Here is a 14,243-nt window from a genome sequence, read left to right as displayed (position 1 = left end):
ACCTTGCACACAGTACAATAACTGCCGAACCCATCTTATTTTATATTTTGTAGCTCCTATACAAAATTAAGAACAACCATTTAATGGATAAGCCTATTCAAGGATAAATTGCAACAACTATTCTGTTGACCAGTATGGTTAAACTCTATCTACTGGTAGACTGAGAAAAAGCACAAGAGAGAAAAACTCATAGGTTGAGGTAAGTAGTCTACAAAAGGCCTGACATTAAGGGTAGGCAACATAAGCGACTGCAATTTATATGCAAAAACGGCTCGTTTGGGCTGAGAAAACACTTTTACATAGAAGAGCGAACAACGTTTCGACCTTCTATGTAAAAGTGTTTTCTCAGCCCAAACGAGCCGTTTTTGCATATAAATTTCTCAACAAGTGGGTTTCTCGTCATCACTGATTATAAGCGACTGCAGATGGCGCCAAATTCAGGAGTGCACCAGCACTGGTGTTAAACAAGTGATATATTGAGTAAGGTGTAGTTTCGAACATGTGAAAGAGTTACCTAAAAATAAAATCGAGTAACTTTTCGATCCATTTAATAATAAACTAAAATAACTACTAGACTCATCCGAAGATAAATCTATGCAATCTTAAACACATAAAATAAAGATAAAAAGTAGAACACTAGTCTAAAAATAAACTCGAAAGGAATTCTATATGACAACATTTTAAAAGCGTCAATAATTATTAATTATTGACATAATGGATTTTCTCACATAATAAGATGAAGATTTTTAGTTACTAAATGCTGTCGTTGTAGCTTTAGTTTCTTAATTAATGCAGTAAAAAAAACATTTGTGAATAATAATCTAGCCTAGAAAAGCTGTCAGATGTAAATCACTCATTATAATCTCGAATATATTTTAATATAAATATTTAACATTACAGAATTAGTATGTCTCCCACATCAATTCGAGAACCTGTCTAATAGACAGGAAAATTAGGTCAATAATACAGAGTACCTTCGAGTACTGCAACAGACTCGGCTATAAATCTGGTTATTATAGGCCTACGTACAAAATGGCTCGTTGTATTGAAAAACGTGCAATGCTTTTTCCGATATTCAGCTAATTATACATTATTTTAATACAGATAATTTAATGCAGAAATTATATTTTTTCTAAATTCTTGTTTACTGTAGTTGAACCTACACAGCTTGTGTGCTTTTTCTGTATGAAGTTTTATCAACATCCTATATCAATCTAATCTTTCTATGTTAAAAGTAAAAAACACAAAAACAACGTTTTCTGGCACAACGAAAGGTAAAATATTTTTATTAGTTACAGTAGACTAGTTTCAGTAACACAGTTACTACAATAAGGGATAGCAATTATAGTAATGGCGATAACTATGTTATTGAACTAAGACGGTTGTAATAAATTAAAAAAAAAATGCCTTTTATTGTACAAGAAAACGTCAGTTTTGGTGTTTTTTGCTCTTGATATAGTATCGCAATGTGCCTGACAAGAATTAATAATCTGGCTATATTGAAAAGCAAACGATCTAAAATTGGTAAGGTTTTCAGCCAACGATTTTAGAAATAGCTCCATTATTCTGTTCATGCTTAGTAGAACGCTATGACAGATCACCTAACCTATCCTCGTGGCAAATCATACACTTACTTCAACCTATAGAGTTGGTTCCCAAACTTTAATAACCCGAGGATCCCTTTCAATTTGAATTTTTTCCGTTCATCCTTAAGCCTATCGATATTCATTTGTTTTGAAAAAAATATCAATGTACATAAAAAGCTGTATTCCAAATTTAAAAGTTTTGATTCAAATAAATTTAATTTTTCGAAATATATTTTTTATTATATAAGTGGTATTGTTTTAAATATTTTTATGAAACTTTCTGACATGACTTGCGAACTACTTCTCTGAATCTAGTGTGTTTGTTTGTATTGAATTATGCGCAAAACTACACGAGGACTATCTGCACTAGCCGTCCCTAAATTAACAGTGTAAGACAAGAGGGAAGGCAGCTAGTCATCACCACCCACCGCAAACTTTTGGGCTACTATTTTACCAACGAATAGCGGGATTAACTGTCACATTATAACGCCTCCACACCTAAAATGTGAGCATGTTTGGTGTAATGAGGATTCGAACCTGCGATTCTCAGATTACGAGTCGATCCCACTAATCACCTGGGAACCAAGTGTGAATCAAAACCCTGTTAGAGGGCACGGTGGATAGTGATGGGCTGGGATGGTTTTTATACTAGTATATGTTTGCTATTTGGCTTGTTTCATGTTATGAATTGTTTTAACCACTACGTTCCACAACTGCTGCCTCTGTAAGTTTACGAAATAGCATCCATATTACAAACACGTGTGTGTTGTGCATTGTTAGCTTTGTAGACAATTGTCAAACATCTCCAATGCTAACTGAAAGTAAGCATACATACGTTAAATTAGCTTGGGTAAAGAACACACGTAGCAAAGTTACCTATGTTAAACATTGGTTACAACCAATGGCCATCTTGAATACAAGATGGCTGATCCATTAAAAGTGTCCTAATCAAGTTTTTTTTCACTCCAAATATGAAATCTTCATCCTCTTGACTTATAATTTAGTTCATACGTTACATTTATTACCGGTGGTAGTAACAGTCAAATTCAAGATGGCTACCATAATAGGGTTACTTCAGCTTGGCTCCTCTCTGAAAATTAATAATATGTGTTTATCTATAATATCCTGTCAGTGTTCTGGGTAAACAAGTGGTTATTACTATGTCACATATGTGCCTCACTATTAACAAACTGAGCATATTTATGGCAAGTCTAGCCCATTCCAGAAACACTTATACGCTAAACAGATAAAAGGAAGACACATCTCAAGATATAAAAATTACACACACAGAGGAAGGTACTGACACCGAGGAGCTTACATTGGTACAAGAGTAATAATGAAGAGTAGAAAATCTACGTCAACAAATCTAACACATATCAACAGTAATCGGCCCGTATCAACAAATCTAACACATAACAATAATAGACTCGTGTCAACAAATCTAACATATCAACAATAATAGACCCACGTCAACAAATATAACACATATCAACAATAATAGACCCACGTCAACAAATCTAACACATATCAACAATAATAGACCCACGTCAACAAATCTAACACATATCAACAGTAATAGACCCACGTCAATAGATCTAACATATATCAACAGTAATAGACCCACGTCAACAAATCTAGCACATATCAACAGTAATAGACCTACGTCTTTTCGTTGTGGTGTTAGGACTTACTTGATGAAATGGATCTTTATTTATATATAACTATTTGTTGACATGGATCTGTTATTGTTGGTTTGAATTATGAAAAGGCTTTGTCTATATTTATCAAGTTATAAGATTATACTTGTTAAGGCGTTGCATTGATAAATAGTCGTAACTTCGCCGGAAACCAATTACATAGATAAATATTTATACAGCGAAAATGTTAAACTATGTAGAGCAAAAATACATACAGCAGAACGTACAAGACAGCGATGGGCCCCACATTACACCTCAAACCAATCCAGAGCAACACCCTTAGCACAAACATTAAAATTTTGTTACGAAAGAGAATCATCTGACTCAAATGAAAACTCACTGTCATGAAACATGACAAACTATGGTACCTTCAGCCACAAAGTAAACAAGCATTTTAAAAGGACAATGATTCAAGCTTCCAGCCACTCTTCAAAGTCAACAGTTATTTCCATAGAAACAATGGCTGAAGAAACTGAAATCACAACAATACTCTTAGTTTACTTGTCTGTCCAGTCCCCTGGTGCAAACTCATCACTGAGGTACGTTTATCTGTATCCTTACACAAAATTCCTATGTTGCCACTAGAATTAGGGCGAATACTAACATGTAAAGTTCCTCAGACTTCTTTGTATGAATGTTCACGTGTAATAATCTTAACCATGAAGCCTTCGAGTAAACTTACACGAATATTTGTGTATTCTTTCATAAGTATGCTATCGCATAAAACCGTGCCTGTAACTTCTGTAGAAACTGAATTTCATATATTTTGTGCTTAAAGTATGCGGATGCTTTTGTAACGTAATTAATGACGAAAAAATAGGTTTCAATAAGTTAAAAAGAATGAAAAGTTTACTATGATGGCTAAGATTATTATTGTTGAGAACGTGTTTTAAAACAACAGTGTAGTTAACTTGGTGCTTGTATTATATAGCGTGGAACGTGTTTTAAAACAACAGTGTAGTTAACTTGGTGCTTGTATTATATAGCGTGGAACGTGTTTTAAAACAACAGTGTAGTTAACTTGGTGCTTGTATTATATAGCGTAGAACGTGTTTTAAAACAACAGTGTAGTTAACTTGGTGCTTGTATTATATAGCGTGGAACGTGTTTTAAAACAACAGTGTAGTTAACTTGGTGCTTGTATTATATAGCGTGGAACGTGTTTTAAAACAACAGTGTAGCTAACTTGGTGCTTGTATTATATAGCGTAGAACGTGTTTTAAAACAACAGTGTAGTTAACTTGGTGCTTGTATTATATAGCGTGGAACGTGTTTTAAAACAACAGTGTAGCTAACTTGGTGCTTGTATTATATAGCGTGGAACGTGTTTTAAAACAACAGTGTAGCTAACTTGGTGCTTGTATTATACAGCGTAGAAGGTGTTTTAAAACAACAGTATAGTTATCTCGAACTCTTCTGTGATATGTTTTAAAACAACACTTTCCAGAAAATTGGAACTAATACACAGCAGTTTGTTTATAGTAGATACTTAACAAGAAAGGCAATTCTTGTTGAAGGAGAGTACTGGAATATTAAGGCATCAAGGAGTCATTCAGGAATCTCCTGTATATTATCTAAACGTTCACCATAAATGAATATACCTCAAAGGAAGGTTTTGAATTTTGTCATGACAGTCTACAACTGACGTTTGATAGTAACGTAGTAACGTTCATTGTGTCAATCATGACATAATCATTAAAAGAGACTTTACAACCGAGTGTTGTTGATTTTGTTTACAGCGATAATTAACGCGAAGTAAGCATTCCGAAGCCTGTAGATTGATTAATTAATGTTCCTCTTAAAGAATCACATTTTATTTTGAATGGTAAGTTGGATTATCAGGTTAATGGTGTAGCCATGGGTTCAAGATTAACCGTGATTGGCTACTGCGCACAAGTGTTTAAAACCTCTTTAGTCTTGCGAGTATATTGATGATACCTTTACTATTTTCAAAGGCTCGGCATAGCCAGGTGGGGTAAGGCGTTAGACTCGTAATCTGAGAGTGGCGAGTTAGAATCCCCGTCGCACCAAACATGCTCGCCCTTTCAGCTGTGGGGGCGTTATAATGTTACGGTCCCTCCCACTATTCGTTGGTAAAAGAGTAAACCAAGAGTAACCGATGGGTGATAATGACTAGTTGCCTTCTCTCTAGTCTTAAACTGCTAAATTAAGGACGGCTAGCGCAGATAGCCCTTTTACGGCTTTGTGTGAAATTCAAAACAAACAAATTATATTCAAAACTTTTGATTAAGCCTTTCGATTTTTTACAATACTTGAACACTCGACATAACAGTATGAATTTTTCTGCGGAAAATCAGTAGAAACTTAAATTCCCAATCCTAGGTGCCTTGATAAATTATAATAATAATGGAAAATTTAAATGTAAAGTGTACCATAAGAAAACTTTTCCAGGATTACATTATAATTTTGTAAGTTTCACTTTTACCACCTTCAAATAAAATTCAGTTAACACTGTTTTTCACTTACGTGTTTATGAAATATCTAGCACACATAAAGAATTTATGAATATTAAAACATTCTCTCGTAAAAACGTTTTTGAAATCATTTTATTTATAGAATACTTTGTTGTTATTTACACACGTAAAGTGTTACCACATCCTATACTTTTAAGTGCCTATTTTCTTATTTTTATTTGTTTACCTATTTTGTGCAAATGTTTAATGATTATTAAAAATCAGAAGGAAAATGTTACTCATAGAGTATACCTCATATACAACTGAGATGTGCTTTTAAATTTAAATGTAGTCTTGGTTTTAAACCATACAGCTTGTTTTGTTATTTATAAATTTACTTGTCCCTGCTGTCCCTGCTTATTATCATGTACTTAGATATGTACTCGACACGCACTACAAGTATTAAAAGCAATCGTTATGTCTGTCATTTTGACGTTAGAAGAAGGAGTAATTTGAAATCAAGGGGGGTAATTTAAAATTAATTTCATGTTACTCACCCGGTACTCTGAAAACGATTTTATATTACCAGGGGGTAACTTGAAAATGGGGGTAATTTGAAATCGTTACACCGGCCTATTTGTGAAACAATATGTTAACCAAAGATCACCAGTTAAGTCCAATATGCTTGTACATCCTCTAGGTAAATGTGACGTTCCAGTCCGTCCTAATATGTTCAAGGCTATGGCTACGGCCAATGATAAACAAAGATTACTGAAATGTTAATTGATGCCAGAAATGAACTTTTTCAGTTCCACTAGCCTTATAATGCAATATGTAACTTGATGTTCCTGTGATATGGTAGAGAATATATGGAACGGGTGAGTTTTTCATGAACTTCGATTTCCTTTTTTGGCGCTATAAGAAAAATAAAAGCTATATATTTTAATTTACCATCATCTATAAAAATTTCTAGCTTAACCCCCTAATATTTTAATAATAGTAACTTGATTACTCAGTTACAATTACACATTATCTATCGCCTGTACTTCCTACAGTTATTTCTATTATTGATTTGGTGTCGTTTAATTTATGGATTTAGGACGAATTTGTACGAATCTCCAACGGTGGCCTAACCACTAAGATATTATTGGAATTATGGCTAAGAATGTCGATAATAACGAAGGTGACTAACTGATGACGGCTTCAAGTATTTTCCTTAAAGGTAAAATGTCATTAACCTCATTACCTGTACTGTTTTATCCACTAATGCAAGGTATAAAAATGAATAACCCTTGCATAATATTCTAATTATATCCAACTTGTTCTTGGTAGTGTTAATGTTAGGTTAATTTTTGTTTATTTGTTTAAATTGTGGTTATACTAGAACTTATGTGATTTTTTGAACGAACAACAAACCTGTGAAACACGTTTATGTATAAATTCCTCAAGTTTAGTGGTGTTTATTATGTACAAAAACACACACATATATATATATAATGCTATGAGATACATTAATTGTTCATAGGCGATTGAAATCAGCACCGTGAAATAATAATGAACTCGATATAAGCCACAAACAACACAATGAAATTGAAGCCAAAATTATGGCTCTGTTATCATTTCTTCTTATTCTTGGTGTCCTTGAGTCATAACGAATAATGCCTGTTGTTATGGTACCAAAAGCGTTGGGGATATTTCATCTATCAGGCAAAATCCAAACACAGTTATAAAACGTGTCAGCAGCTAAAGAAAATCAGTTACGGGTTAGGAGTTCAGTGCTTGAGCCCACAACTGGCTGCTTGTTTGTTTGTTTTTGAATTTTGTGCAAAGATACTCGAGGGCTATCTGCGCTAGCCATCCCTAATTTAGTAGTGTAAGACTAGAGTGATAGAACATCTATCATTTAAACCTAAAATATTCAATTCCTCGTGCAATGTTCTGAATGACAGTCCCATAGATAGTATTCTTTTAAATCAACAGTTATACATGTATATAAAAAATTCTAATTTATCCCGAAGCAGATATTTTACATAATGAAAATCGTATAAAAAGGTGTTTACTCCAAAACCAGCGTTGTCACTTGTCCTGTTAAGTCATATCTTACAAAATGAAAAATGTACAAACATTTCTATACTTCAAAACTAATGTCTCCCATTTAACTAATTCATTTTAAAGCGTTAATTTAAATGTTGTTTCTGAAAAGTTCACATAACAGTTTTAATAAAAATACACTATTTAATGAACTGGTATATAATATGATTTCATCATATATAAATCCGGCTCAGACACAATTCATATAACATTACTATTCTGTAGTTGGCCCGCCCTAAAGATTTCTCATTGAATTATTCAAATAGTGAATATTGATACCATGGGAATGTTGAATTTTCTATGTAATAGTTTCCTTTGTTATGATTAAGTCAGAAAATAAACTAAACTTCTTTCTGTGTAGAACAAAACAAACTGACTTGGTCACACGATATGACAAATAACAGACGCTTACTGATAAGGTTTGTTTGTTTTTGAATTTCGCGCAAAGCTACTGATAAGTTAAACTTAAAATTTAGCCTTCGGCTATACTCCACAGTATATTATGTGTTAAAGAAACAAGTACAACGTCTTGTAATCACCTACTGTATGTGATAGCGTTGCGTGTGTGATACACTGAGACGGCGAACTGCATTATATAAATAACTAGTTTTTGCGACGTTTTGAGTAAACGCCTTTCGTCGCGAAATAAATCCCGTGTTACAAGAAAATAAGTGATATATATGCCCGAGGAAGGGCATCTGCCAGAAATATCGCAAAAAAGTAAAGTTGTCTCTTAGACGTGTGTGCTAACCTAATTTATTTAAATTGTGTTCTCTCATGTCTTGAGGGGGTACAAGGAAGGCTTCGTCAAGATAAAAACGTATGCCATAAGATATTGACATGAGTTCTATTTCAGCATGAAAGTAATACGTGATGATCTACACAAAGGGAGACCTATTTCTGTCATATGAAGCCTATATCATGTGTTTTTACTAAAGTTAGTAACCATCGCATGCATATAGCAGTTCCAATGATACTGATACACGTGTCATGCAGTATTAAGTTTGAATGGTGATCTGAGGGTCGCGGGTTTGAATCCCCGTTGCACAAAACATGCTCACCTTTTCAGCCGTGGGGGCGTTATAATATGACGGTCAATCTCATTATTCGTTGGTAAAAGAGTAGCCCAAGAGTGAGCGGCAGGTGGTGATTATTAGCTGCCTTCACTCTAGTCTTATACTGCTAAATTAGGGAAGGCTAGCGCAGATAGCCTTTGTGTAGCTTTGAAGTAAATTCAAAAACAAAGAGTTTAGAGTGAAACTCATTTTAAGGATTTGGTTCACAACACCGAAATCTGAAGGAATATTGTAATCGATAGGTCTCCAATCTGCACACTGATTTTTTATCATAAAGCTTAGGCTTAATAAAACATTATTTGTTGGTTTGTTTAAAGTAAAACGCAAAGGAATATCTGTGCTGGTATCGAAAGCCGATTTCTAGGGTTATAAATCCACGAACATTCCGCTGTGCTACTGGGGCTAATGAGGCATACCATATTTATATAATAGTCACAAGCACAAGTAACTGACACACTAGTGTCAGAGCGACATGGATTTGTTGTTTGTTTGCTAGTTAAGGACTATCTGCGCTAACCATCCGAAATTTATAATTGAGAAATTAGAGGAAAGGTAGCTGGTCAACACTACTTGCCGCTAAATCTTGGGCTACTCTTTACCAGTGAATAATGGGATTGACCATTATAACTTCTCACGGCTGAGATTGCGAGTCTCGTGTCCTAACTACCTAGCACAACACGGATATTATAGTACAAGGAGCAAGCGCGTGCATGTGGCTTATGATAGAAATGAGTGATTAAATTAAAATGTTTAATAAACCTAAAAGTAATAATGTTTAGGTGCCATCTTGTGGGCGATAAGTTTCGAAAAAATTAACTACATCTAAATCCGTTCATGTTAAGATATTGCAAGAAAAAATGTTTCTGATCTATCTAATGTATAATTTCCCCGCTCCCTCCAGCGTCATATTGGTATGTCTCGGGACTTACGATGCTAGAAACCGGGTTTCCACACCTGTTGTGGGCAGAGCACAGACAGCCCATTGTGTAGTTTTATGCTTAACTGCAAACAACCTCGAATGTAGCCCTCTAGTGGTGGCAGAGCGGAAAGTCTGAAAACGCTATATACCGGTTTTCAATACCAGTGGTGGGCACAGCACAGGTACCCCCTTGAGTAGTTTTGTTTTTAACAACAAATTCTGTTAAAGGTTTGGTAATTTAATAGCGTTTTGTAGTCGTGCATATTATATTAATTTTGATGTTTTCACTTCATGACGCGAAAACTTACGAGTCACATTTTAACTTTAGTTTATTTTGTTTTTTTTTCCCGTTAATTATTTAACTAACCACTGTAATTACTTTTTTTTTCTAAAACCAGGACTTCGCAGTTACATTTCTCTTTATTACACCATCGCTGTATTCTCTTTAAACGCATTTTATGGTTTTAGTTTTGGTTTTATTTCCTCCTGCAACATGATGTATAAATCACGCATGAGCTAATTTTATAATAGCGAAAGACGTATGAGATGTGACTATATTTTACCCATAGCCTAGAATATTCGTGTTTAATTTAAAGTGCTGCTATAAAATATCCGTACAGAAAAGATTGAAATTTATTACCAGTAACCATTATTTTACATTTAGAAGTCAAAAACCTGCCTTTCTCACATTTATTTCCATGCTGAGGTCTCAGTTTAACCTTCTCTCCATTTTAAAGAACTTTAGAAAACAATGGAAAGTAAATAACACATCGATAAATTGCTACAAGATATTCATGTGTATACACAATAGCAGAGGAAATGTTGTGGAAAACATTTAAATTTCTCCAAGAATCAATTGTTTGCCGTCACACCAAACACACTCGCCCTTTTAGCCGTGGAGGCGTTACAATGGTTGGTCAATCCCACTATTCGTTAGTAAAAGAGTATCCCAAAAGTTGGCAGGGGATGGCGATGACTAGATGCCTTACCTCTAGCCTTACACGGCTAAATTAAGGACGGCTAGTGCAGATAGCCCTCGTGTAGCTTTGCGCGTAATTCCAAAACAATCAAAACTCCCTCTCCTAATGAGAGCTTGTCCCTGATTGGTTTCTACTTCATCGCGCAGTTTAAACAAAAAAAAACAATCGAGTGCTAAGATTTTATTTACAAAACATTCACCAGTTGTAACAAGTGAGGTGGTGCACGCCACAGTTATTAATGTTAAAATTACTGATATAAGGTTATTAAAAACAATTGAAAAAACGGGGCCTTCCAAATACCAGAATCCACGTTTTCTGAGGTTTACCCTTTAGAAGTTTACTTTAACTATAAAAACGCAAATTCCGTAATCCTTTAGGCTGTAAGTTGAGACACACAAGATATAATTTGAAGCGGTTTTCAACGAAACATTGTCTAGTGCTTTCAGATAGTAATAAAGTTTTCCAATAAACGTGGTTTCTTGAGACAAAAAATACATGCAGTGATATGACATCGAACTCGCGCGGACGCAGTAGTTAAAGAAATATTTCGTATAGTTCCCTTTCGTATATGTTTAAAATACTACTATATGTCGAGAAAACAAAGTTTAGTTGGTGTAGAACAAGTATAACAAACGTTTATTGAAAACCAAAAGTGTAGTGAGTTAAAAATGATTTAATTGTACGTAATTATATTCAGCTGGTAGACGAATTTAAATTCTTGGGCACATTAACAAATTCTAAATTGATTAAACCATATGTAACTGAATAACAAAAAATATCTTATTCATTAGAACTAATCGTTTTGTCTACAGTTTTGAAGAAAAACTTGTAGTCGTTTATCAGTTATTTTCAGACGAGTAAATATCACTTAGTATATGAATGTAAACATTAAAACAGGTTTATACGAGATTAGTTTTCAGAGATTGTCTATCATCACTGAACACATTGTACTGTGACCTATTCATTTGTACCTTGGTATTCCATTCATGTCTTTCTTCAAAATTTGTACAATTTATTTTCGATTAAAGATATTATCAGATTAGACAATAGAAAATCAAATGGTTCAATATTTTCTATAATAAATTGGCTCTAGCATTCAATCAGGTAATATATATATATATATACCAATCATCACCCTCACAATTACTTAAGTTTATTTTGGCTCATGCCCAGTAGAGGGCGTATTTCACTTGTTGAAGAATGTAAAATACGTTTATTATGGCGAGATTTTGGAACCTTACCACATCGTTACACTTCATGTCGCCACGCTCGACCATGATCTACCTGATGGCCATACATCTTGAAAATAGCCCTGCAACATATTTTCTATCATAAAATGTTTCACTGTAAGGCTGTCATACTCAAATCACACTCCTTACTTATTTTCTATAAATCGTCTAGTGTACAAGGACGATAGTTTTCCATTATTTGTGTCAACGGTACAAACGCACAGAAATCCATAGTATATGCATCTGGGCACTTGACCAGTATATTCTCATGCGAAAAAACATTAAAACCTGATTAATTTCACAGCTATGTGAGATATGCAACCGTTGAACGAATATGTTGTGGAAGAAACTTGTGTGCATTTGCTTTGTATCGTTTTTCCAACTAGAAATCCTTCTTTGTCAGGTTGCATACTGTTACTATGGGCAGTAGACATCGTTTACTCTGTTTGTATGGTAATGGAATCTCAAGTATTACAAAACATAACGCTTTTCGTACCGTATTTGGTGAACGACTTGTTGCATGTTTCTCTCTGGATAGTCTTAGTACCTCATGCTCATCCATATTCTTTTGTTTCCCACTATCATTAAGTACAAGCCTAAATCCCCGATTCGAACACCTCTTTATAACTTAAGTGTATGAATATTTTCCACCGTAACATATCCTACTTATAAAACATCATACTACATAAAAATGTAAAAAGATAAATAAAACTTTTGGAATGTAGCTCTCATCCATCTCGTTCTACCGCGTTTTTACATTGCTTGCGATTGTTGCGTGGCTTTGTGATTTGCATAATTCAAATTAGTTTTAGTGAAACGTAATAAGCCTTCTATATAAAACTAACATCGGAGATAAACAGACGGTCGTTTCTTTGATTTTTTTGTCATTTAATCATTGTTTTAATCATTTACACTGATATGACAAGGAAACGATAACATCATATAAGAATGATTGATAAAAGTTTAAAAAGTAATAACTTTCCACGAGAACTGACGTATCACTTATTCTCATACTTTTCCAAACATTTTGATCAATCAGCCATTGAAGTTTCATTATGATAGTACAACAGCCACAACTTTCAATTGTGGCTTTGTCTATTCGTTGTTAAGCACAAATCTGTACTGTACCCACCACGAATATCGAAACTTGAATGTGGTATAAAAACAATCTGTTTCAAGAACCTATCGAATTTGTAGAGCAGAGCTCACCTTACTTGAATTGTTGATATAACATATCAAAATAAACCAGTTTTACTTTAAGTTTAACTTCTTCCAGGTTTTTTTCTTATTTCAAACTTTTAAGTTTGAATTTTGCCTTTATTGAAAATTTAAAACTTTCTTTAAAACAAGTAGTGAACGTCTCTATAGAGTAAAATAAAAATGCAGACATGTATTAATTTAACACTGTAACATAAGTTTTTGTTCATTTTCATGTGGCCCGGCATGGCCAGGTGGTTAAGGCGCTCGACTCGAACCCCATCTCTTTGCGTTCTAACTCTGTAAACTTACCACTGACCCACCGGAGAACTTTTCACTGTTAGAGCAAATTCTGAAACGATAAGGGGATTAAGGCACTCGACTCCCAATTCGAGGGTCGTGGGTTCGAATGTCCGTCACATCAAACATGCTCGGCCTTTCAGGCATGGAGGGGGTTATAATTTTACAATCAATCCCACTATTCGTTGGTAAAAGAGTAGCCCAAGAGTTGGCGGTGGGCGATGATGACTAGCTGCCTTCCCTCTAGTCTTACACTGCTAAATTAGGGACGGCTATCGCAGATAACCCTCGTGTAGTTTTGCGCGAAATTCCGAAACAAACAAACAAAGAAAACTGAGAGAAAAATCAACGCCGTATATATCAGTTTATTACCAAGAGTGCAATTCATTAGATATGTATCATTTATCTCAAAATTGTTTTGTACACCATCAGAGAGCATCAGAAATAAGGTTCACTGATTAATTACTAGTCTCGTGTTGATCACACTTGGTTCACAAAATCACGTTTCTAAACACAGGAGATGCAAGAACGAGACTAAAAGTAAGTAAGGAAGCATAAGGTAGTCTTATCACATTGATGTGAGAATTCTTTACTTTTGTTAAGGACTCCAAAGTTTCAGCCTGTCTCAAATTTCTTGAAAAAAGTGGTAAAACTAAAATCTTTGATTTTGTAATTATAGTTATTTTTTGGTATTTGCAACTAAAATTGTGCTAGCTGTAACGCTAAACCCCTCGTCCATTTGTTACGAAATATT

This window comes from Tachypleus tridentatus, chromosome 6 (assembly GCF_004210375.1).
Source record: "Tachypleus tridentatus isolate NWPU-2018 chromosome 6, ASM421037v1, whole genome shotgun sequence".
NCBI lineage: Eukaryota > Metazoa > Arthropoda > Merostomata > Xiphosura > Limulidae > Tachypleus > Tachypleus tridentatus.
The sequence above is the reverse complement of the archived record's forward strand: the minus strand, read 5'-3'. Positions refer to the sequence as shown.